This window comes from Osmerus mordax, chromosome 18 (genome assembly GCF_038355195.1).
Source record: "Osmerus mordax isolate fOsmMor3 chromosome 18, fOsmMor3.pri, whole genome shotgun sequence".
Lineage (NCBI taxonomy): Eukaryota > Metazoa > Chordata > Actinopteri > Osmeriformes > Osmeridae > Osmerus > Osmerus mordax.
Genome location: NC_090067.1, coordinates 2,462,492 through 2,489,160, shown reverse-complemented (window position 1 = coordinate 2,489,160; position 26,669 = coordinate 2,462,492). Strand labels below are relative to the sequence as shown.

General features: G+C 49.1%; 1 pseudogene; it reads right to left on the bottom strand.

Annotated features, from left to right (window-relative positions):
• Positions 1–1,393: 1,393 nt before the first annotated feature.
• LOC136961815 (protein MTSS 1-like) overlaps positions 1,394–26,669 on the bottom strand; it is a 26,779-nt pseudogene continuing 1,503 nt past the window's right edge.

The following is a 26,669-nucleotide window of genomic DNA, read 5'->3' as shown; positions in this document are numbered from 1 at the left end:
CGCATAGAAGATTTTGGCAACTTGTGATTCACATCAGCAGCTGTGCTTGGAGAGGAATCCAGGACCAGTGTTATATTACAGATTGGTACAGGGACGGCGTCAGACCTCTCACAGCACCAGAGAGATGCCCTCTTCTCTCAGGACTTACAGCGTCATGTGCATGGAGTTGCATCGGCTACATGTTCAACGTTTCCCCGTCTTGGTTTATATCGGAAGGAGGGCAACCACAGGTTTCAGTCGTCATACACAACGTCCAACCGCTCTCCAAGACCAGCAGGAATATGTAGAAAAGACTTACAAAAACCACATGCTGTATTCGGCGTTTCTATGTGTCGATGGACGGCGCGTCTAGCACAGCACACACTGGGATGGGAGTAGATGAGAAGGATTCAACTAAAGGTCAACATGAGGCCAAGGACAAGATGTTACAATATGGTGGCTATGTGGGATATTGGTTCACTGGGACGTACACAGGAGAACGGGGGATCGAACCCGGGTCTCCTCCCTAAGACGTCTACCATTAGACCAAGAGGAGAACAACTGAGGGCAAACTTATCCAGAGCGAGTGGTTCCCAACCGGCTCTGCTACACTACCGCATACTAAGCTTTGTAACTGTAAAAGACTTGTAACTTATCTAACATTTACTAATACTGCAGGTTTGTAAATGCTTAGTTACAACCACTATACCTGCGACTGATTACACTCTGAGTAGCTGAATCTACCGGACGTCGTGTCAGGGTCTGAGGGAAACACTGTTGTGTCGCCTCTGCGGAAAACTGCCGGGCTGAATTCTGGGAGGACATTCTTAAAGTTGAACGCTTCAGAAACTGCGCTGATTTCAGTTTGTCCGTCAGTCAGTGATATAGGTGTCAGTGTTTTCCATCCTTGTGTGAGCTAGTCAGTCATAGATACTGAGGATTCAGTGTAGTCTATGCGAGGAGAGACAGTTTCTTGTTGGACATGCAAGTGTCTGTTTTCTTTTTTAAATACATCTGAATCATCTTCAACTTACAATAAAGTGTTATTGAAACACCACTAAAGAGTTGACTTACTCTCCTCTGACGCTGTGACAACTTGAGTGTTTTCTCTGTGAAAAACACAGTCTGAGAACACACAGAGAAGATTCGCTCTGTTAAAGAAAATAAAGCCTGTGGGTTATTCTACCTCTCATTGGCACCTTTTATAGGGATTCAGGAAGGCTGGGAAAGGTTAAGAAGACCAAGAAGAAGGTCAAGAGGACCACGGATAAAACATACAAACACTTCAAAATAGAAATATGTACATACAAATAAACATTTGATCTTTTTCATTCATTTGAAAATAAATGCAAAGCAAGGCCAGACCAGGCCGGACTGGACCAGACTAGGCCAGACCAAACATCCCCAGGCCTCCTCACACTATCCTGGGCGCGGAGCGGTCGTTGGTGGTGGTCTTCTTCAGCCTCACCCCCCGTCGTATGGCCACCAGCATGTCCTCCCCCTCCCCCCCTACCTCCCCTCCCGCCTCCCCCTCCTCCAGCACCTCTGGGAGGGCCTGCCACTCTGGGCCCCGGCCGCCGGGCTGGGGGGGCGGGGTGGGGGGGTCAGAGGAGGTGTGACGCGGGGCATCCCAGAGGCTTCTGGGGGCCCGGGGCCCAGTGCTGCTGTTGTTGTTGTTGTTGCCAGGCGACAGCGGGCTGCGGACACTCGGTGGGCCCCCCTCGCTGCTCTCCTGCAGGGCCCCCCCGGGGAAGAAGCTACCCCCAGGGTGGTCAGGGACGGTGGGGGTCTTGACGGGGATCATGGGGGGTCTGATTGGGATGGGCCCCAGGCCCCCGGAGGGCCTGCGCAGGTTGGGCTTGGAGGAGGGGGTCCTTCGAATGGTGGCCACGCCCGGGGTGATGATGGCAGGGCCGGGGGAGGGGATGCCGGTGGTGGAGGCGGGGCGCTTGGTCTGGAAGGCGCGGCGGTAGGACTGGCTGATCTCGCTGGTGCGGGGGATGGTGCAGGACCTGTCATCCACCTCCTGATCTCCACCCACTGTGAAGTAGTCGTAGTCAGAGACTGGTGGAGAGACAGGAAGGGGAGGGACGGAAAGACAGGAAGGGGAGGGGCATCCGCAAGTGAAATAGAATAATGAAGTTTCAAAGCTATTGTTCTCAATAAGTCTGTAATTGTGCGTGTGTGTATGTGTGTGAAAATAAATGTGCGGGCGGGTGTGTGTGTGTTACCCTGGGAAGGAATGGCGTCCTCAGAACAGCAGGGTGTGTTAGACTGGGTGCTGTAGCCACTGGAGCCCTGGAGGGAGTCTCTGCTGCAGGGCTGGATGTCCAGATGCAGCCCTCTGGACAGAGCCCTGGCCAGCTCCTCATGCACCTCCACATCCTCCTGCAGGCACACACACACACATACACACGCACACAGACACACACTTTACTAATGGACCCTGATTTGAGCATCGGTGACAGCTAACCGTTTGTTGTGACAGCTAGCTGACGGTTTGTCATTATAATAATCATTCATCATGTCCATAATCTAGAGGTGTCCTGTCCATTTACTGTGGTCCTCACCTTTGGTGGAGAGTTGTGATTGGTGCTCCTGGCCCTCTGAGGCTCCTCCCGCGGGCTGGTGGCCTCGGTGCCCAGGGGCATGCTGGGATCTGTAGTCTCCTTCCTGTCCCTGGGGCGCCTCAGTGTGTTCACCATGGGCTGGTCATAGGGCCCAGGCTTGGCCCAGTCCTGTAAGAGAGGCACGATGGGTTAGGACACACTCTGATGTGTGTTTGTGTGTACATGTGTCTATGTGATTATATGTATATGCGTGTAAGTCTGTGTGTATAGGTATGTGTATGTACTACAGATATGCGTGTGTGATTATGTGTGTGTGTGTGTGTGTGTGGTATATGGGTTGGGCCTGGCTTGGCCCAGTCCTACATGGAGAGAGCAATGCAGGTTAGACAGGGCCTAACTACATGCTCTGGTTTGTGTGTGTGTGTTTTTGGATACATGTCTGCGTGCATGTGTGTGTGTGTGTGTGTGTGTGTGTATGCGGCTGCCTGTTCCTAGAAGGCCCGACAGTTGTATGGACATGAGATAAGGACACCATGACAACACAACCTGCGTGAGAAGGAAGGAAGAGAGGAGGAGGAGAGGAAGAGGACAGGAGAGGAGGAGGAAAGGAGAGGAGGAAGACAGGAGAGGAGGAAAGAGAGGACGGAGAAGGAGATGAGGACAGAGGAGAGGAGTAGAGGAACAATGACAGGGAGAAGGAGATTCGATGAGGATGGAAGGAAAGGAAGGATGAGAGGAAAAGAGGGGAGGAAGGAGGAAAGGAAGAGTGGGGCGATGGTCGGACGCACCTTCCAGGTAGGGACCTTGGAGGATGGGACCATGCCAGGTCCCAGGATGCAATAGGGAGGGGAGGAGCCTGATCTGGGCCCCGCCCACATGGGAGAGGTGGGGGAGGCGAGGGGGGAGGAGGAGGAGTGGGAGAATGGAGGGAGGTGGAGGTGGGGGTAGCTCTCCTGTAATGCCCCACCAGGTGAACAGAGGGCGCCGGAAAACACTTGATGGTCGAAGCCGTTTGACAACTGAACGTGAGCGGAGGACAAAAAAATGAGATGAGTGAGAAGACGCTGATGAAACCACGTCATGAGGTCACGTCATGAGGTCACGTCATGAGGTCACCACGTCATGAGGTCACCACGTCATGAGGTCACCACGTCATGAGGTCACGTCATGAGGTCACGTCATGAGGTCACGTCAAAACAAGCGTTTCAAACCACAGACCATGGAAACAAACACCCGGTGCTTCGACAAACACCCAAGATGGACTGGCAACAACCAATGACCTGCTCTGAAACACCTCCTGTTTGTGTTAGTGGGCGTGTCTGTGTGCACGTGTGTGTGTGTGAGTGTGGGATGTACTGTGTTTATGTTTGTGCATGCATGCATCTTGATTGTGTGCGTGTGTGTGTGTTCACCTTTTCTGGCCCTGTGCTGGAGCAAGGCTCCTTAAGGTCAGGTGAGGATGAGGAGGAAGAATTTTCCTGGCTGACAGTTTGAGAGACGGCTGGAGATAGACAGGTCTACAGCCAAGCGATGACGCAGGATAAGAAGCAGCAGCGCGCACACACACACACGCACACACTCACAGTCAGCCATTTGAAAAATGCTTAAAGTGTACCCAAGAGCACAATACACAATAAGAACAGAATACAAGAGAGAGACAGACAGGCAGAAGACAGACAGACAAGCAGGCGGGCAGACAGACAAGAAATAACAGCACATTGTGATGCTCGCTAGATTAATAATATGAAGGGGAAAAAAACATCAATTACAGGCGTTTTAAAGAATGAAAGCTATGCAATACGCATGAACAGCACATACAACAGTGCGGAAGTATGTGTGTCTGTGTGTGTGTATGAGTGTGTGTGGGTGTGTGTATGTAATGTATGTCTGTGAGTGGGTGTGTGTGCAGTATGACTGTGTGTGTATGCATGAGTGTGTGTGTGTGTGTGTGTTACAGAGTGAGTCATCACTTCTGTAAGCAGGAAGCTCTCACTGAGCGATCATTGGCGCTCGCGCTCATCAGCCGGACCGTTACCTAGCAACCTGGGAGCTCAGGGCCAGCCCAGCCAGGCTCCACAGGAGGTGATTGGTCGGAGCGGAACACCGTGGATGTGACATGTTCAACATGGCGTGCTTGGGTGCGTTTTCGTCTGGTTAGAATAATGGGCTCGTTTAGCAGACACCTGAGACCTCTTGACCTGCAGTCACAAGCTCTGCCGGACCCTGGTAGATACTTGTGTCTGGGGGAGCGGGGTGGGGGGTGGGTGTACCTGAATGTCTGGGGGAGGCATGGGTGAGGGGGACTTGGACTGGTAGGCGTCCTGGGAGATGAATCCAGAGTCGTGGGAGGAGACGCTGGAGAGGCGGGCGGGGCCCTGCTGGGGGAGGGCGGAGCTCCGGTACCGGAAGTGCGAGGTGGGGGAGTGGCAATGGGAGCCACTGGAGCGAGAGTCACTGCTGTTCACACTGTTCAGACTGCTGCAGGGGGGGAGGGGGAGAGAGAGAGAGGAGAGAGAGAGAGAGAGAGAGAGAGAGAGAGAGAGAGAGAGAGAGAGAGAGAGAGAGAGAGAGAGAGAGAGAGAGAGAGAGAGAGAGAGAGAGAGGAGAGAGAGAGGAGAGAGAGAGATAGACAGTGAAAGAAATAGAGGCAGAGAATGAAAGAGAGGAGGAGAGAGGGTGAGGCACATAAGAGAGGTTTAAGTGGCTAAGACCGTTTATGTATTCTGTTATGTGTTATGTGGCAAGCCTGGAGTACCATGTGGATTTACAGGGCCTACTGCCCCCAAGGCTTATGTAGAATTAGTCCATTGCCTTCATATGGTGAGAGCAGGGAAGCTGCTGTATCACAACTTGGCCACAAGGTGGCATTGAAGGACCAGGGAGATGAAAGCACTGCCATTTATAATATGTTTATTTCTGTATCTTGATTTTCCTTTTTTCGCTCTCTCCTCCACTCCATCTCCACAACACCCATTGGTGGAGAAGATACAAGGTCCCCCCCTCCATATTCTCCGCCAGTATGGCGACAGGAAATTATGAGGAAATCAACAACAGATTCTGTCTGCCTGAGAAGTTTTAGGGTGACGCGCGGTTGCTAGGCACCAAACGTACCTGCACATGCTTGACTTCCTGGATACGGTGGTGCTGGGGGAGGAGGGCGGAGTCTGGTAGGCCCAGGCGCAGTCGGAACCCTTCAGGTCCACGATCACCTGCAGGGTAAACAACATCAACAACAAAGTAAACAAGAACAAAGTAAACAAGAACAACAAACAGGAGACAGACAGGAGACAGACAGGAGAGGTGTCTGCAGAGCTCAGCCTCAGCAGGAAGAGAAACAGGCGACGTCTGAACATGGTTACAAACAACCAACACCTTGCTAGTTAGGATTCCTCACAGATTCAGGTGAAGAGGACATGTCTGTGTGAGTGTGTGTGTGTGTGTGTGTGTTTGTGTGTACCTGCTCGCTGGCCGGGGGCAGCTTGTGGGGGTCCATGGTCAGGGTCTTCAGGTCATCATTCAGGGTCTGGAGATGGGTGATCTCCCCCAGCATCGACATCTCCTCCTCCTGCAGAGCACAAACCAGGCTGGAGGTGACGCAGACAAGTGGATCCATCTATCCATCCATTTATCTACCCATCTATCTACCCATGTATCTACCCATCTATCTACCCATCTATCTACCCATGTATCTACCCATCTATCTACCCATCTATCTACCCATCTATCTACCCATCTATCTACCCATCTATCTACCCATTTATCTACCCATCTATCTACCCATCTATCTACCCATCTATCTACCCATCTATCTACCCATTTATCTACCCATCTATCTACCCATCTATCTACCCATCTATCTACCCATCTATCTACCCATCTATCTACCCATTTATCTACCCATTTATCTACCCATCTATCTACCCATCTATCTACCCATCTATCTACCCATTTATCTACCCATCTATCTACCCATCTATCTACCCATTTATCTACCCATCTATCTACCCATCTATCTACCCATGTATCTACCCATGTATCTACCCATCTATTTACCCATCTATCTACCCATTTATCTACCCATTTATCTACCCATCTATCTACCCATGTATCTACCCATCTATTTACCCATCTATCTACCCATCTATCTACCCATCTATCTACCCATGTATCTACCCATCTATTTACCCATCTATCTACCCATTTATCTACCCATCTATCTACCCATCAATCTATCCATCTATCCATCCATCAGTGTATAACCGTATGTATAACATTGTGCATACCAGTGTATATACCAGGGTAAATAACAATGTGTTTACCAGCAGTATATAACAGTTTATACCAGTATACCAGTATATAGCAGTATACCATGGTATAACAGGGTGCATATATAGCAGTGTATACCAGTATATATAACCGGATGTATACCAGCAGTAAATAACAGGGTATACACAGGTAGTGTATAACAGTGTACATACCAGCAGGGTATACCAGGGTCTACCAGGGTATAACAGTGTATGTACCTGCAGGGTCTACCAGGGTATAACAGTGTATGTACCTGCAGGGTCTACCAGGGTATAACAGTGTATGTACCTGCAGGGTCTACCAGGGTATAACAGTGTATGTACCTGCAGGGTCTACCAGGGTATAACAGTGTATGTACCTGCAGGGTCTACCAGGGTATAACAGTGTATGTACCTGCAGGGTCTACCAGGGAATAACAGTGTATGTACCTGCAGGGTCTACCAGGGTATAACAGTGTATGTACCTGCAGGGTCTACCAGGGTATAACAGTGTATGTACCTGCAGGGTCTACCAGGGTATAACAGTGTATGTACCTGCAGGGTCTACCAGGGTATAACAGTGTATGTACCTGCAGGGTCTACCAGGGTATAACAGTGTATGTACCTGCAGGGTCTACCAGGGTATAACAGTGTATGTACCTGCAGGGTCTACCAGGGTATAACAGTGTATGTACCTGCAGGGTCTACCAGGGTATAACAGTGTATGTACCTGCAGGGTCTACCAGGGTATAACAGTGTATGTACCTGCAGGGTCTACCAGGGTATAACAGTGTATGTACCTGCAGGGTCTACCAGGGTATAACAGTGTATGTACCTGCAGGGTCTACCAGGGTATAACAGTGTATGTACCTGCAGGGTCTACCAGGGTATAACAGTGTATGTACCTGCAGGGTCTACCAGGGTATAACAGTGTATGTACCTGCAGGGTCTACCAGGGTATAACAGGGTGTATGAAGGGTCCTCACCACCACAGGCTTCAGCATGGAGACAAAGGAGCAGAATCGGCTCCTCTCCTCCACCAGAGCCTTCCTCAGCGCCTGCTTCTCCGTCTCTTCCAGCAGCAGACACTTATCACTCACGTCCTGCCTGGCGCTGTCCAGCTGGGGCTGGACGTCCCCGCGGCCTGCACGCACAACCACACACACACACACACACACACACACAGAGCCACGAACACGCACACACGGAACCAGCAGCACACACAAAACCAGAAAACACACACAGACAGGTTAGTCAGACCCTCTGGATGAAGAGAGACTAAGTAGAAGAGAGAGAGGGAAGACGAGAGGACAGCAGAGGAGAGGAAGACAGAGAGAGACGAGAAATATCCAGCCCAGAGGCAAGAGCAGCCCCGATCCAGACCCTCTCGTCCACAGCATCAACAACCACAGCTTTGGGTTTCTGGATACGTTTCTGAATACCAAGTTGTGTATTTAAGAGTATACGATCAGAGGAAAGGATTAAGTATCTGGACATGGCGTTCTGGAAGGTTCTAATGGGACTCTGGGAACCGCTCACTAATCTCTTCTGTGTGCTTCTCTGGGACGTAAACATGTAATTAAAGTGTAGTATTTCTCAGAGCGGAGAGACAGGCTTGGTTGCATGGTTGGACCAGAGGTGGGGGGGTTCTCGGGAAAATATTGGTGGATGAATATTCTTTCTTTGGATAAGGCAGCACTCTACAGTATTACGTAAGCAGTTTAATGTGGTATTTTGCAGTAATTCAATGTATTATGCTGCAATTTATGATATTATGCAGTACCGTATGGTATGATGCAGTATTATATACATATATATATATGTATAGCATGGTATTATGCAGTATCAAGTATCTTGTACGTGCTTGTTTTTGATGATCTGGCTCTGAAGGATGAGAACAGTGAACCTAGAACTTGGAACCTTAGACTTTGGAACGAAGGAACCTTGGACCTTGCAACTTTGGGGCAGAAGTAATCTTGCAAGCATGTAACTTTGGGACTTCAGGATCTTAGAACTTTGGGCCCTTGGGACTTTAGGATCATGTAACTTTAGAATCAGGGGACTTAAGCTTAATTTATACTTTGGTCGTGGACACTTTTGAAATGGTCGCAGACGAAAAAAAAAAAGTGTCGCTCAGGCTGCTGCATTTATACTTCGGAAAACAGTCACCTGTGCTCAAGGTTCGCGTGACGTAAACAGAATAATTTTACCGTTACATTCATAGCTATGGTTACATTGTTAACGCTTTGTAGCGTAGGTGATTAAATCGGAGAAACTGACCATTTTTATTTTTCACTATGTGACGACATCCACGCCAGTAGAAATTTCTCCTGGTAGGCGATGCTTCTAAGCGACGGTTAAAAGTGTCGACCGAGACTTCATTTCTGTCGGCGACCTTTTCAAAAGTGTCTGCGACCTAAGGATAAATTGGGCTTTAGGACCATGGAAACTAGAGACCTTTAAACCCTGGACCTCTGGTTCTCTGACAGGGGGGAAGAGCAACATCGTGCCCTGAGGCAGGCAGGCTTCCATGCAGCTGAGAGAGAGACAGGCTCTCCTCGTCAAGCCTGCGTTTGGCCAACGCCAGCCAGGGAAGAGTTTTAAGAAACATACGTGCACACACACACACACACACACACAGAAACGCGCACATATACACACCCATGCATACACACAGGCAGACACACACAGACTCACACACACGCTTTACCCCAAATAGAGTAATAAACATACTAGCTGCTACAGAGTATAAACACAGAGTATCTGAAAGCTGGACATGGTTTCATGGCAGACACGTAACAGGAGCCGTCGCCTTGCTTAAGGGTTTAGTGCATACTGCATGTATATACTAGCAGCACTTGAAATCAATATCTACAGATATATACAGTTTATCTACACGTATACTATAAAGATATATATCTAGGCCATCAATATGGGTGAGAGACAGTGACACACTGTCCCGGTGCATTCTGGGAGTTCCATGGAGAGGAATGCAAGGCCAGGATTGGACACATGCTGTCAGACTGTCAGACCATGTGACGGGGGGCAGGTGGTTTGGGGGGTGACCACGCACAGGTGTCAGGGCGGAGGTCAGTAGAGCAGTGACACACAGGGGCATGTGGAGGGGGCGGGGGGGGGCAGGAGGGGCGGGTGGAGGGAGGGGGGGAGGGGGGCGGAGGGGGGGCAGTGACTTACCGAGGTCGTCGGCTGGTTACAGCAGGGGGGAGGGGTAAGTAGATACGCAAGAGAGAGGAGTAGAAGCTCAGTCACTGTTCTGTTCTCTACTGTACTACACTGTACTGTTCTCTCTACTGTACAACACTGTACTGTTATCTACTGTACTACACTGTACTGTTCTCTCTACTGTACAACACTGTACTGTATTGTTCTCTACTGTACTACACTGTCCTGTTCTCTCTACTGTACTACACTGTTCTGTTCTCTACTGTACTACACTGTCCTGTTCTCTCTACTGTACTACACTGTATTGTTATCTACTGTACTACACTGTACTGTTCTCTACTGTACTACACTGTTCTGTTCTCTACTGTACAACACTGTACTGTATTGTTCTCTACTGTACTACACTGTACTGTTCTCTATTGTAATACACTGTACTGTTCTCTACTGTACTACACTGTACTGTTCTCTATTGTAATACACTGTTCTCTACTTTACTACACTGTATTATCTTGTACTGTACTACACTGTTCTGTTTTCTACGGTACTACACTGTACTGTTCTGTACTGTACTACACTGTACTGTTCTCTACTGTACTACACTGTTCTCTACTGTACTACACTGTACTGTTCTCTACTGTACTACACTGTACTGTTCTGTACTGCACTACACTGTACTGTTCTCTACTGTACTACACTGTTCTGTTCTGTACTGTACTACACTGTACTGTTATCTACTGTACTACACTGTACTGTTGTCTACTGTACTACACTGTTCTGTATTGTTCTCTACTGTAATACACTGCTCTGTTCTCTACTGTACTACACTGTTCTGTTCTCTACGGTACTACACTGTTCTGTATTGTTCTCTACTGTAATACACTGTTCTGTTCTCTACTGTACTACACTGTTCTGTTCTCTACTGTATTACATTGTTCTGTTCTCTACGGTACTACACTGTTCTGTATTGTTCTCTACTGTAATACACTGTTCTGTTCTCTACTGTACTACACTGTTCTGTTCTCTACGGTACTACACTGTTCTGTATTGTTCTCTACTGTAATACACTGTTCTGTATTGTTCTCTACTGTAATACACTGTTCTGTTCTCTACTGTACTACACTGTTCTGTTCTCTACTGTATTACATTGTTCTGTTCTCTACGGTACTACACTGTTCTGTATTGTTCTCTACTGTAATACACTGTTCTGTTCTTTACTGTACTACACTGTTCTGTTCTCTACTGTACTACACTGTTCTGTATTGTTCTCTACTGTACTACACTGTTCTGTTCTCTACTGTACTACACTGTTCTGTATTGTTCTCTACTGTAATACACTGTTCTGTTCTCTACGGTACTACACTGTTCTGTATTGTTCTCTACTGTAATACACTGTTCTGTTCTCTACTGTACTACACTGTTCTGTTCTCTACGGTACTACACTGTTCTGTATTGTTCTCTACTGTAATACACTGTTCTGTTCTCTACTGTACTACACTGTTCTGTTCTCTACTGTATTATATTGTTCTGTTCTCTACGGTACTACACTGTTCTGTATTGTTCTCTACTGTAATACACTGTTCTGTTCTTTACTGTACTACACTGTTCTGTTCTCTACTGTACTACACTGTTCTGTATTGTTCTCTACTGTAATACACTGTTCTGTTCTCTACTGTACTACACGGTTCTGTTCTCTACTGTACTACATTGTTCTGTTATGGTCTTTATTGTAATACACTGTTCTGTTTTGTTCTCTACTGTACGACAGAGTTCTGTCCCGGTCTTTTTACTGTGCTGTACTTTACTGTACTAAACAGAACTGAGCTGAACACTGTACTTTACTGTACTTTACTGTACTATACTGTACTATACTGTACTATACTGTACTATACTGTGCTGTGCTGTATGGTCGGGGTCTGTAGGGTGTAAGTACCTTTCTTCGCTTTCTTCTGCAGCTTCAGTGTGTCCGAGGACTTCTTCTTGATTTCCTGACGTGCCTTCTTATACTCTGCAGTCAGAGATCACAAACAACATCAACACCAACCACAACATCAACATCAACACAACGACGAAATAATGAGGGATTTCAAGAGGACACGGTGTGATGTGGGCCATCAACCACAGTACAACTTAGGAGGGAGGAGAAGGAGGAGGAGGGAGAGGAGGAGGAGGGAGGTTAGGAAGAGGATGGATTGAGATAGAGAGATTTGGCAACAAGGAGTTGCCTGCAGGGACCTGTGTGTGCATATCTGTGCGTGTGAGTGTGTATGAGCGTGTGTCTGTGTGTGTCTGTCTGTCCATGTGTGTGTGTGTGTGGGGGGAAGGGGGGGGTTGTGGGTGTGTGAGTGTGTGTGTGTCCTACCTTTGGCGTGGTCCTTGTCCAGAGTGTTGGCCATTCTCTTCCACTCCTCCATCTGTTCCAGGAGAGGGTTGATCAGACAGTCCAGGAACACCCTGGAGCACACACACACACACCGGGCACACACACACACACCGGGCACACACACACACACCGGGCACACACACACACACACAGAAGGGAATGACCATCTGAGGGACCATCTGACCAGAGACGTTGCTGTGGTTACCCTGCTGGAGATGCTGGTGTACGGACACTTGTGATGGATGGGAAGACCCTGCAGTTTTTATACTGACTGTGAGTGTAGGTGTGAATGTGTCGGTTTGTGTGGGGGCGTGCGTCTGTGTGTGTGTGTGTATGTGCTTACGTGTGCACGTTTGTGGACGTCTGTGTGTGTTTTTTACGTGCGAGTGTGTGTTGTCTGTTCCCCTGCCTCCTCTCAGAGGGAGCTTATGACAGGCATATTGAGAGGCGTGGATGGGAGGACGGAGAGAGCAGGAGAAGGTGAGAGAGGAGAGGAGGGGATGAGAGGACGAACGGACGAGCAGAAGAAAAGGACGTCGGGAGGGAGAGGAGGAGCGCAGGCAGACGGAGAGGCCCCCACAGGAGGAGGGAACGAGGGGGCAGGAAAACAGAGGAGACGAGATGAGAGTCCAGCAGGCATAAAGACAGATACCAGGAGACCAGATCAGGAGACAGGGAAGATGGGGGGGTGGGGCTGGGGGTGGAGCAAACAGGGGAAGAGCTGGAGGAAGGAAGGGGACCGGATGTGGAGGAGAAGCACACAGGAAGCAGAAGACTAGAAAGATGGGAGGATACGGAAAGGAGAGGACGGCTGGAGGAGAGGAGGAGAAGCGGAGGAGCTGAGGAGAGATGAGAGGAGAAGATTAGGGAGAGGACAGGAGAGGGGGCAACGGAGGAGAGAATGAGAGAGGAGAGGATGAGAGAGGAGAGAAGAAGAGAGGAGAATAGAGGACCATAGAGGAGAGGATGAGCGATGAGAGCATAATGGAGGAGAGAGGATGAGAGAGGAGAGGAGAACGGTGAAACACACACACACACACACACAGGAGGAAGAGAGCACTCACAGGGAGAACTGTCGGAGCTTGGCCTCGATGCTGCGGTGTCTCATGCACATCCTGGTGAGGGCGGAGCCTATATCCCTGGTCCCACCTGGAACACAAGCAGCACCAGCTGTCAATCAACCAGCTCCTACACACACACACACACACACACACACTCTCTAACACAAACCTATACACTCACACACTCTCTCCAACAAACACACGCACAGTTCTCAGTCAGAGAGACAAAGAGAAAGAGAGAAAGGGAAATGGAGAGACAGAAACAGCGCTAAGGAGAGACAGAAAGAGAGAAACAGAAAGAGAGAGAGACAGAAAGAGAGAGAAACAGAGGGAGAGAGACAGAAAGAGAGAGAGACAGGGAGAGAAACCTTGCCAGAGGGGATGGACAGTAAACAGTTGTGAATACGTGTAAACATAGATTCCTGCACCCACATACACACGCACACATGTTCTCAGAGCAGTAACTGAATGGTGTGTGTGTGTGTGTGTGTCTACTAGCTGCAGTGACAAGTTGTCTCCTGGGAGCCTGTACGATTCTGAGGTGATTCTGGGAGACTGAGGTCTTCAGGGTCTGTACTCAGTCTGGGAGCAGAGAGAGGGTGTGTGAGGCTGGTCCCTTTTGGTCCCGTCCCCCCCCCCCCTCCCTCCCAGGCCAGGCCGGGGCAAGAGGGCGTCACGGCTGAGTGTTGCTCTGGAAACTGGGCCTTATTAAATCTATGCCACCCTCGGGGCCCCATCCACCCTGATGGGCTGGCCTGATACTTCTGTATCACACACACACACGTACGATCACGAGCACACACACACATAATCCATGCACACACACGCCTGCATATCAGGCCCACACTTTAATGATGAGGCCGGAACTGATTAGAAATCTATCATATTTGGATTACCGCCAGAAGAATAGAGGGAGGGAGAGAGAGAGAGAGAGAGAGAGAGAGAGAGAGAGAGAGAGAGAGGATGGAGGGATGGGTAGAGAGAGGGAGAGAGAGAGAGAGAGAGAGAGAGAGAGAGAGGGGGGGGGGTATAACTGGACCTGACCTAGTTCTTGTCTCATCCTGGTTCTAGGTCTAATTTCAACATCCCTGAAGAATTAACGACACAGAGAGACCTGGATAGGAATAGGGATGGAGAGAGGAGAGAGAGAAAAGGGATCGAGAGAGGAGAGAGAGAGAGAGAGGAGGGATGGAGAGAAGGAGAGGGTGGAGGAATGGGGAGAAGAGAGAGAGGAGGAATGGGGATAAGAGAGAGGAGGGATGGAAAGTGGAAAGAGAGGAGGGATTGAGAGAGGAGAGAGAGAGGAGGGATGGAGTGAGGAGGAGAGAGAGAGGAGGGATGGAGAAGAGAGGGAGGAGGGATGGAGAGAGTAGAGAGAGGAGAAGAGAGAGGAGAAAAGAGAGCAGGGATGGAGAGAGGAGAGAGAGAGGAGGGATGGAGAGAGGAGAGAGGAGGGATGGAGAGAGGAGATGGAGGAGGGATGGAAAGGAATGGAGGAGAGCGTCAGGAGTGTTGCCACATATTTCTTAATTAAAAGTAGAGAGAGGAGAAGAGAGAGGAGAAAAGAGAGCAGGGATGGAGAGAGGAGAGAGAGAGGAGGGATGGAGAGAGGAGAGAGAGACGAGGGATTGAGAGGAGAGAGGAGGGATGGAGAGATGAGAACAGAGAGCAGGGATGGAGAGAGGAGAGAGAGACGAGGGATTGAGAGGAGAGAGGAGGGATGGAGAGATGAGAACAGAGAGCAGGGATGGAGAGAGGAGAGAGAGAGGAGGGATGGAGAGAGGAGAGAGGAGGGATGGAGAGAGGAGATGGAGGAGGGATGGAAAGGAATGGAGGAGAGCGGCAGGAGTGTTGCCACATATTTCTTAATGGCTGCTTTTAATGAAGAGATTCTCATTAGGGATAAGTGATTGTATGGATTGTATCTCTCCCCATCCTCCCCTCTCTGTCTCTCCCTTGCTCCCTTTTTGCCTCTCTGTCTACCTCCCTCTCCCTTTCTCTTTTTGTATCCATGTCTCTCCCTCCCTCCCTCCCTCCCTCTCTGTACCTCCCTCTCCATCCACCCCCTGTATTACTGGGAGCTATTAGTGAATGAAACCTAATTATCCCATATCCCATTATTATATCATAGTTGGTTCAGCTGCAATTTTTTTCAAGGCTTGTCTCACATTTCAAATAGAACTAACCTAGGCATGTTTGTGTGTGCATGCTTGTGTGTGTGCGTGTGTGCATGCGTGTGTGTGCGTGCGTGTCTGTGCATGCATGCGTGTGTATGTGTATTATTCTTTGTGTACTGTACTGTCATGTACTGTTCCATGCTAATGACCAGACATGTCTTAATAGTGTCTGAAATTCAGGGTTACCAAGGCCAGGATATGGTTGTGGCTGTGGGTATATGTGTGTGTTTGTGTGTTGGAGTGTGTGTGCCTGTGTGTGTGTGGGTAGAGTGTGTATGTAGGGTGTGTGAGTGTAGAGTGTGTGTATGTAGGGTGTCTGTGATAGGCCAGGATGAAAAGAAGTAGGGCTCTTTGTTGGGGGGAGAATGGAGCCGAAACCTACTGAAGACATTGAGGAGGCTGTGAGTGTGTGTGTGTGTGTCTGTGAGTGTGTGTGTGTGTGTCTGTGAGTGTGTGTGTCTGTGAGAGTGTGTTTGTATGTGACCAACCTTAAAACCATGTAAAGCCAAGTACCAGAGCTTTACCCTAACGACAGAGGCTGAATGGCTAATGGAACAAACTGGCTAATTATGGGATGGCTTAGACCTTAACGCAGTAATCCCATTAAAACACTTCATTTCACAACACGAGAGAGCTGCAGGCCAAGCCATCCCCAGCACGTTCTCCTGTTCTTCCCTCTCCCCCTCGCCTGCATCCTCCCCCCCTCCCTCTCTTCCATGCCCTCCTCAGCTGTCCATCCTAGAGGGGAGGGATGGGAGGAATGGAGAAAGGCCGGGAGGGAGTGGAGGTCTTTTGGGGGAGGGGGGGGGGGATCTATTTAAAGTGTCTTGGGGGTACAGTCTCAGCCTTTACATTCCTTCTCTGATGTAAGGAATACCAGAGCTGCCCCCCACCCTTACACCCCCCCCCCCCCCCCCCCCCCCCCACACCACCCTGTCAGTGTGACCTTGCCGGCTGTTGAGGAGTGATGCAACACCAGACAACCATGTGCCCCCCCATCACAGGGGGGGCATAATCCAGACTCTGGTGGCGATCACACAGCTCACAGGGGCTGGAACAAGAGGCCAGGGCCTCTGCTGTTCCTCTACACGGGAGGACGAAGAGAGACCAGAACTTCCTACAGAGAGAGACAAACGCCGGGACAAACCGATAGAGATAGAGATCAAAAGAGAGAGATGGAGAGAGATTGTGCGAGACAGAATGATATGCATATAGCCAGATCATGATATAGAGAAAGAGACAGATAGGCACAGGCAGAAATAGAAAGAGAGAGTGAGAAATTAGGATTGATGAAAACACCCGCAAGCCCGCACACACGCGCAGGCGCACGCCCGCGCCACAGCATCCCTGGGAGAGTCAGACGCACATTTCTCATGCCTGGTCACGTCCTGGAAGTGTCAGGAGCTTGGACGACGGACAATTACTGCTCCATCTACCCAGGACATACACACACAGTCAGGTGCTGGCTACAGGCCTTGGTCCATAACCCGGAGAAATAGTACACCACATTCTGCTTGCCAACAGGATCAGCTTTATCGAAACAAGCTGTGACCTCACACGAACGCGCTCACGCACAACCCTCGTGTTGTGGCTGGACACAGAATAGAGCTGACCTGGTGATTGTCATTAAAACACCATTGATCTTCCCTGATCAATACTGCTGCGCTCGTCTGCTGTCTCTGCCATGGGGCGTTGGTCAGTCGGCAAGCCTGAATACACCACTGCTCCACGCAAGCTAGCATCTATATGATGTACAATAGGGTGAACAGATGTCATCTTCTAACCGGACATGTCCTCTTTTCGAGACCTAAAAAATGCGTCCGGCAGGGATTCCAAAATCCCCCCCCCCCCCCTATAGGAAGACAGCTACTGCTGCCTCCAAACCCAAGTTTGCCTGATGACAAGCATGATGATTAGCCTGTTGGCTAGCCTATTAACTACTATAACAGAACGGATAGCCTCTATATGCTAGCTAACTTGATTACTAGCCTGCTGGCTAGCTTCTGAACTACTGTAGCAAGTCGCTAATACGTTAGCTAGCCTCCTAGCTTCTGTTGCAGGAGCGAGACAGGAGGGAGGATATGAAGAGGTAGAAGGGTGACAATGTGAGCTGGGAGGGGGGAGAGAGTGAGTGAGAGAGGAAGAGGGGGAGAGAGTGTGAGGAGAGCAGAAGGGAAGAGGCTGAGAGAGGAGAAGGGAGAGAGAATATGAAGAGAGCAGACGGGGAGAGAGCGAGAGAGGAGGAGGGAGAAAGTGTGAAGAGAGCAGAGGGGGAGAGAGGGAGAGAGAAGGAGGGGGAGTGAGTGTGAAGAGAGCAGAGGGGGAGAGAGGGAGAGAGAAGGAGGGGGAGTGAGTGTGAAGAGAGCAGAGGGGAGAGAAAGAGGGATGTGCTGCTGCATTGCAGTGCTCACCACAGGCCCCCTGTCACAGCTGTTTATAATGGGAGCTCCTCTCCTCTCTGCCCTACTCTCATCCTTTCCTCTCCTTGTCCCTTCCTCTCCCCTTCCCTTCTGCTCCTCTCTCTTCCTCTCCTCCCATCTCCTCTCTGCACCTCTCCCCTCTCCTCTTCCTCCAGAAGACAATGCAGGAGGAGATTGTTTATGACGTCTGCTGTCTCATAACCTGGCCCCTGCCTCTCATAACCTGGCCCCTGCCTCTCATAACCTGGCCCCTGCCTCTCATAACCTGGCCCCTGCCTCTCATAACCTGGCCCCTGCCTCTCATAACCTGGCCCCTGCCTCTCCTGCCATCCCAGCGGCTAACCCAGGACAGAGACTCGCCAGCAAGCTATCACCATGGTAACCCTGCCATACAGTGGGCGGAGAGAGACGTCTGTCTGTGAAACTGACTCAGAGTCTGTTCACATGGTCCTGGTCATCACCATCTATTAGGCTCAACTGATCCCAGATCTGCTGCACTCCCTTTATGTAAGACTTGTGAGACCTAGCCTAGGGAGTAGACAAGTATGACATGAAGACGCATGTAGAAGAAGCATACAGCATCATATACCGCATCAATCCAACTTGAAACATGAAACACAAAAACGCTGTAAGACAGAAACACAATAACACAGAATCACTAATATAGAAACACAGAAAGACAATAACACAGAAACAAAGAATCACTGTAACACAGAAACACAATAATGCAGAAACACAGAAGCACTGTAATACTATAGCATAATAATACCATAATACTACTGTAATACACACATTGTAACACAGGAACAGAGTAACACATAAACACAGTAAGATTGAAACACTATAACATTGTATCACAGTAACAGAACCACTGTAAAACTGTAACACTAACACTACAGCTGTATAAACATGCAACACAATAACACATAAACAGGAACACTGTAACACTTCACCTGTGAAGACATGCAACAGGATAGCTCAGCTCCTCGAAAACTTGTAACACTGCCTCTTTCACTTTCAATACGCCTCTGGTGCACATTCTGTTGTTACATGAAATATGAACGACTGAGAAACACAACACCACTCTCAACTGAATTTAACTATCCTCCAAAACTTCTTCCAGACTGGTTGTCAAGATAGAGAAAGATAATAATGTGCTCATGCTTTCAACCAAAGCAAAACACAGAGGCAAATTTGAACCTGCAACCTCTTGATTTGCAGTCAAACGCTTTATCTCTGTCATCCTCAGCTCTGTCTGCCAGCCTGATAGCCTACAGTAGAAGTAACTGAATTAAATATCCAATATACTGTATATACAAGTCTACAATCTAGTATCCTACAGTAAACTGCTAAACTAATAAAATATGAACGTAAAAAGGAAACAACTTCGCTCTTTAATATTTCATATTCGACAGAAGAAATCAGAAGACCGATGCAGAGCTGTGGGATCTGAACCGTGGTCTCTACTATGCCATCTCAGAGAGCTCACTGGACCATGGTTGGGTGAGCTGAATGCTGCTCTTAATAATGGATAGGCAGAACTGGGGTCAGTGACAGGGGAGGAGGGCATAGCAAGCTGGAGACACACAGATAGTTGGGCTGGTCTGAAACCCAGACTAGGTCAACAATTTAGTAGGAGTTATTAAACCCAGACTCGGTCAATTCTTCAGTGGAGCGTAAAGAGTACAGTAGAATACAACACAATGGATCATAGAAGAGTAGAGTAGGGTAGAGTAGAGTAGACTGGTACATTATTGCCATTGTGCTGCACATTATAGTTCAACAGCTTTTGTGAAGCTCTCTCTTGGAATTCGCTTTGGATAAAGTGTCTCTGCTAAATGAATATATGTAAATGTATATGTAAACATGGTGATATTAAATTTTAAGGAAAATTCTTGTTTCTTGAGATCGAGAGAGGCGACGCTGAGTTGGTCTCTACAAACTACAACAACAATGGAGAGTGTGGTACTGCAAGTTGTGTATCGCTATTCTGGAGGTCTGAGGAGTTTAGCTGTGTCATTATGCAAGCAATCTATTGTCTGTGTCGGAGGCTAACAGCCTCCCTGCGTGAAGCAGACCTGGCTCTCTCGCTGAGGGGCTGCGTCCTGAACAATAGCCCAGGAGGGAGCCTCTGTCTGGGGTGAGAGAGAGTGGGACCATCTGGCCCCTCTGGCTACCGCTAGCTCGCTGGAGCGCTAACAGCTAGCACGCTTACTGCTAAGACGTTAGCTCGCTAACTGCTAACATGTTAACAGGCTACACTACTGTTCTGATGGAGGCAGTCAGCACACAGAGGGTCAGAAGGGAGGGGGTGCCGCCTCTTTTACTGTCCCTAGGGAAACGAGGGCCCTTTGTGGAAGATGACAGGACTTGTCATGTGAGGAGGAATTTTTCAAACATGCTTTGGCACTTCTCACCCTCACCCCCCCCTCCCCATCCATCTCGCCCTCCTCCCCCCCCCCCCCCCCTCAATCTCTCCATCCCTCACTTTGTGTGGGAAGGTGAGGTCATTGGCTTTTTTTGCTTTTCACCAAAGATCCTCATGGTCACATTTAAGGTGACAGCTCTTTTAGTTTCTGTGTGTGTGCGTGTATGTGTGTGTGTGCGTGTGTGTGTGTTCGCACCAGCCAGCTGGAGTGTGTGTGTGTGTTAGAAGAGTTCGTAGAGAAGAGGGTGAAGAAATCCTGTCAAGTCTGTGAGGTGCAATGTGCTTTCTGAATCTTCACAGATAACCTAACCTGAGACTGGTTCTCTCTCTCTCTCTTTCTCCCTGTCAAACCCTTCTTCTCTCCCTCTCTCCATTTCTCATTCTCTCTATTCAATCCCACAAGTGCTTTCTTGGAAGTGAAGAGATGTATCAAATATTACCAAAGCAAACAGTACAACACACATTCAAACATATATGTACATCTACACACATCTCTCCATCTGTCCCTCTCTTTCGTCCTCTTTCTCTCTCTCTCTTTCTTTCTTTCACTCTTTGTACATCTCTCTCTCTCTCTCATCACTACTGTCAGTTGTGTGAGTGGAGTCCCGCAGCAGCATCAGTGTGAATTATTGAGGAGCTGTTCAACCTTTACAAATGTCTGCTCCCTGCTGACCTCTCACACCCTCCACAGGGCCCCTGCAGTCCTCACACTGCTGGTGTGTGTCTCTGTGGGTAAGAGAGAGACAGAGAGAGAGAGAGAGAGAGAGAGACAGAGAGAGAGAGAGAGAGAGAGAGAGAGAGACAGAGAGAGAGAGAGACTGTGCATGTGTGTGAGAAAGAGAGGGAGAGGAGAGAGAAGTACGGAGGTACAGAAAGAGGGGTAGAGAGAGGGGATGAGAGATGACAGAGGTAGTGTGTGTGTGTGTTCTGCATCAATCACATCCCTGGCCACCTTCAGGCCATCCTTCTAGAATACAAGCAGGAAAGCAAGTGATGAAGAATAGCTTCGTCATCCTCCCCATGGCTGTCAAGCAGCCTTCTGGGTGCAGGTCCTGGGTGACACTAATGAGGGGGGAGGAGCTCTGCCCCCCCCCCCCCCCCCCCCACCCCACACACACACACACACACACACACACACACATCCCTGCCCCCGGTCATGAATTAAACAGGGGGGATTGTGGGATACATGAAACAGAGGGGATTGTGGGATGCATGAGAAAACACATAGGCAGACCCCCCTGCTGAGAGATACTGCTCTATAATTCACATCACTCTCTCCTCATCCTCCTGGACACTCCTGGGGGGGAGAGAAAGGGAGGGGGAGAGGGGGATGAGGGGAGGGAGCAAGAGAGAGAGAGAGAGGGAGCAAGAGAGAGAGGGAGAGAGAGAGAGAGAGAGAGAGAGAGAGAGAGAGAGAGAGAGAGAGAGGAGAGAGAGAGAGAGAGAGAGAGAGAGAGAGAGAGTATGAGAGCTACTTGATCACCATGTATCATTGAATTACCGACATAGCTCCAGTGTCTCTAGTATGTATGTCATGAATGTACTGTCAAGGCATGGCACATTCTCTCTCGCTCCACACACACACACACACACACACATGCAGTGACATCAGACCACTCTCAGCTGTTGCTATGCATACACTGTCAGCTTCGGTGTGACTAGAACTCCCAATTCATCCCAGTGTTACCATCCCGGCTGCGAGCTACTCACTCGACCACACACACACATGCACCCAACACCACCCCCCCTCCCACACACACACACACACAAACCAGCCCTTCACCAGCCTCCATTACTCCACTACTCCTCAGTGGCCCCTGACGCACAAAGGAGAATACATGAGTGTTGGAACGGGGCCGCAGGGAGAGGAGGATGTTTGAGATTGTTAGAACAGGGACGGGAGGTGAGAGTAGATACATAGGATCTCACGTTTCTCTAAGTACCCCCTCTGGAATGGGACATGGGGAGGGGGGGAGGGGTTGGAGAGGGGGGGGGGGGGGTGGGCTGTGAGGGTCAGGCATGTACAGTCACAAAAAGACAGGCCCAAAATAAACCCACAACAGTGGAGGAGAGAGGAGGGGAGGAGAGAGGAACAGGAGAGGAGAGAGGAGGGGAGGAGAGAGGAGGGAAGGAGAGAGGAGGGGAGGAAAGAGGAACAGGAGAGGAGAGGAGAGGAGAGGGGAGGAGAGAGGAACAGGAGAGGAGAGGACAGGAGAAGAGGAGGAACGAGGACGGCAACCTGACAGCATCTTGCAGTCATCTCCTGCAGGGTGGATCCGGTAACGGAGGGGACGGTGTGGTGAGCTAGCACAAGCTGGCAGGCAGTGAGCCCTCTCTGAACAGCACACGCTCGGCACACTCTCGTACTGCACGGCAAGTGTGCGTGCCTGTGTGTGTGACCTCCTCACTATGGGTATAGGTTTACTAATGCTGGCAGTCAGGACTGGATGAGCGCCAAAGCCACCAGACTGGTCTCAAACCCCCGAAGAACAACGGCTCACTCAGCAAAAACGGAATTCCTGCCCAAAAATGTTCAACAAAGAGATTTGAAGCTTGTTATGTGCATGGTGTGTGTGTGTACTGTGTTTGTGTATCTGTGTACATGTACTTTGTGTAGGAGTGTGCACGTGTGTTTGTGCTGTAGGTGTGTGTGTATATATGGGTGTGTGTATGTGTGTACTCTTAATGTAACTGCAACACAACTTAACTGGTGCTCAAATGAGATCATCCAGTTAGATGGTGCCATGGATGTCCTTCTTGTTTAGTAAGATGTCTTCCCCTACTCTCTCATCCTCCTCCTCCTCTCCTCTCATCCTCCTCCTCTCCTCTCTTCTCCTCTCTTCTCCTCTCCTCCTCCTCTCTTATTCCCCTGTCCACCCCATCCTCCTCTTCTCCCCCCGCCCTCTCCTCCTCCCATCCCCCATCATCTCCAGCCCTCCACCTCCACCCCCTACTCCTCTCCCTCCATCTGATGGGAAGGAACCCCTCTTCTGTCCCCTCCATCTTTCCTCCCCCCTTTCCTGTCTCTCCATCTACTCCCCGGTTCATCTCTGTGCTGTGTGGTCCAGTCAGTTAGTTTAAGGGTTTGGTGTGTGGTGGGTTTTGTGTCTCGTGTGCCTGTGGGTTAGGACCTGAGAGTCTAACTGTGGTTGGGGTTGTGGTCTGGTGTGTTTTGGGTGAGGAGGTTAGGACCTGAGAGTGTAACTGTGGTTGGGGTTGTGGTCTGGTGTGTTGTGGGTGAGGAGTTTAAGACCTGAGAGTGTAACTGTGGTTGTGGTCTGGTGTGTTGTGGGTGAGGAGGTGAAGACCTGAGAGTCTAACTGTGGTTGGGGTTGTGGTCTGGTGTGTTGTTGTGTTGTGGTTAGGACCTGAGAGTGTAACTGTGGTTGGGGTTGTGGTCTGGTGTGTTGTGTTGTGGGTGAGGAGGTTAAGACCTGAGAGTCTAACTGTGGTTGGGGTTGTGGTCTGGTGTGTTGTTGTGTTGTGGTTAGGAACAGCGTGTGGTTTGTGTGGAGGAGAGGGAGGAGGGCATGTGTGTTTTATATGAGTGTAATTCATATCTGTGTGTTTCATAAATGTGCATGTTACATATTTCTGTTTTATACTGTATATGAGTGTTTCTTAAATGTGCGCATTTCATATCTGAGTGGGTTTTATATGACTGTGTTTCATATTTGTGTGTTTCATAGTTGTCAGTGTTTCCTTCTCTGGGTTTTATATCTGAGGTGTGTTTTCATATCTGTGTGTTTTATATCTGTGTGTTTCATGTCTGTGTGTTTTATATCTGTGTGTGTATCCTTTCTGTGTGTGTTTCATATCTGTGTGTTTCATATCTGTGTGTTTCATGTCTGTGTGTTTCATATCTGTGTGTTTCATGTCTGTGTGTTTTATATCTGTGTGTTTTATGTCTGTGTGTTTCATGTCTGTGTGTTTTATATCTGTGTGTTTTATATCTGTGTGTTACTGTCCAGACAGTGCTGGTCATGTTTCTCTCTCTTCTCTGTCATCACGTCCACCACGCCTGTGTTCATGGCAACAAGTATGTAAATCAGTACCAAACAAGGCCTTCTTCCTCCCATCGTCCTCCCTCCTCTCCTCCCTCCCTCTTGCTCTCTACTCCCTTTCTCCTCTCCAATCCCTCCTCTCCTCCCTCCCTCTTTATATCTGCCTCCTTCCTCATCTCCCCCCCCCCCACTTCCTCTCCTCCCTCCCTCCTTCTCTCTCTCTCCCTCCCTCCCGCATAGGAACAGTCCTTCTAGAATGTTCTCGGATGAAAAAAGCATACAGGAAGCAGCTAATTAGCATTAATCTGCCCCTCATCCACTACAATGTTGTTGATGTTGTGGTGGTTGTGTACATTATAAACCAAAGGCTGCAGTTCTTCAATTTCTCTTTCCCTCTCCCTCTCTCCCTCTCTGTATCCCTTCCTCTCTCCCACCCCTCTCTCCCCCTCTCCCTCTCTCCCTCTCTTCTTTTCTCCATCCAGGCCCCTGATTGCTATGTATTGTGTGGCTGTGGTTGCCATGGCGCCCGCTGCCAGGAAGGATTCCTTCCTGTTGGAGCTGTCTCCTCCAGCCCCAGATGTCAGAAGGGGTGGGAGGGAGGGGGGAGGGCAGAGCGAGAGAGGTGAGAGGGGGAACAGGGGGATAGGCAGCGGGAGAAAGGGGGACAGAGACAGAGAGAAAACAAGGGGGAGGGAGGAGGGAGATGGGGAACAGAGAGGGGTAGAAAGGGGGAGAGGAAAGGAGAAGGAAAAAGAGACACAGAGAGAGAGAGAGAGAGAGAGAGAGAGAGAGAGAGAGAGAGCATGTTAGGAGAGAGGGAGAAAGAGAGGGAGCAATGTGAGAGACTAGTGCTCGATACAAGGATGCTGGCACATTATAAACAGGAAGCCCACATCACATAGAATAGAGGAGGAGCGGATGAGGGATGGAAGGAGAGGAGGAGGAAAGATGGAGAGACAGGAGACAGGAAAGGAGGAGAGGAAGAGAGGCGAGGGAGTAGGAGAGGAGGAAACAAGGTCCAAACCGTAAAAACCTTCAACCACCAGATACACTATGAGCTGACCAGAGAGGTGCTACCAACAGCACCTGTATGACTGGACCCTGGACCCCAAGGTGTTCAAAATCTACCTGTTCAGAATGCAGTCAACTGTAGAACACAGTATCGTACTTTTATGTTGGTATCACTCAGCTGAGACCCACACACATATGAACACACACACACACATACACACACACACACATATACACACACATACACACACACATGCATGTATTCTCCAAATCAGACACGCACAAAAATCACTCCCTCACACACACACACGGACACACACACACATGTACACACACACAATCACATACACAAGCACATACACGAGCACACACGCATATGATCACTCACACAGACATGTCCACACACACACACACACCCACTGTGAGGGGCAGCTGCTTACCTCGGCTGCTTGTCGCCAGATCGGCCACTTTCTGAAAGGCGTCCAGGAAGGATGCTACCGCGACAACCGTTGTCCTGGGAGACAACATGAACACAACTGTTTATGACCTTGATGTTTACATTACATTAGAACATAATGAAGGGCTCAAATATAGGGTGTGGTCTGCATGGTGTGGTTGTGTCTGAGTTTGTGTGTATTAGTGTGTGTGCGTGTGTGTGTCCTCTAAGCCCAGGTGAACACAGTCAGAATGTGTGTGTGAGACTGTGTGTTTGTTGAACAAAATGTTTTTGATGTGCTCATGTTAATCACAATCAGTAGATCAGCTATTGCGTTATCGTCTGTTCATATATCCTGTTCTACTATTCATTCATGTATCTGTATTCCTACTGTTACCTGTATTGTGTTCTGATGACACATGGGGGTCAAAGATATAATTTCCACCTGATTGAATAACAAACATCTGTTGGCTGTATGTTACCTTTGTTTTTCTCTTTCTACTATCATTTCTGTCCTCTGGCATTCATGCCTTTTCTAGTATCACTGTGTGTCTGCACTGGTCGTTTTTATGTTGAGGTGTTTGTTGAGCTCTCTCTCCAACGAGCTGGTTGTCTGGTACTTATAAACCTAGAACCTGAACTGTAGTCACACTGTTCTACTGGACACAAATGGAACTTTCTTCCATAGTTGGTCCCCCAGGTTATAATGGTCTATAACGGTCTTGTTTAGTTACAAT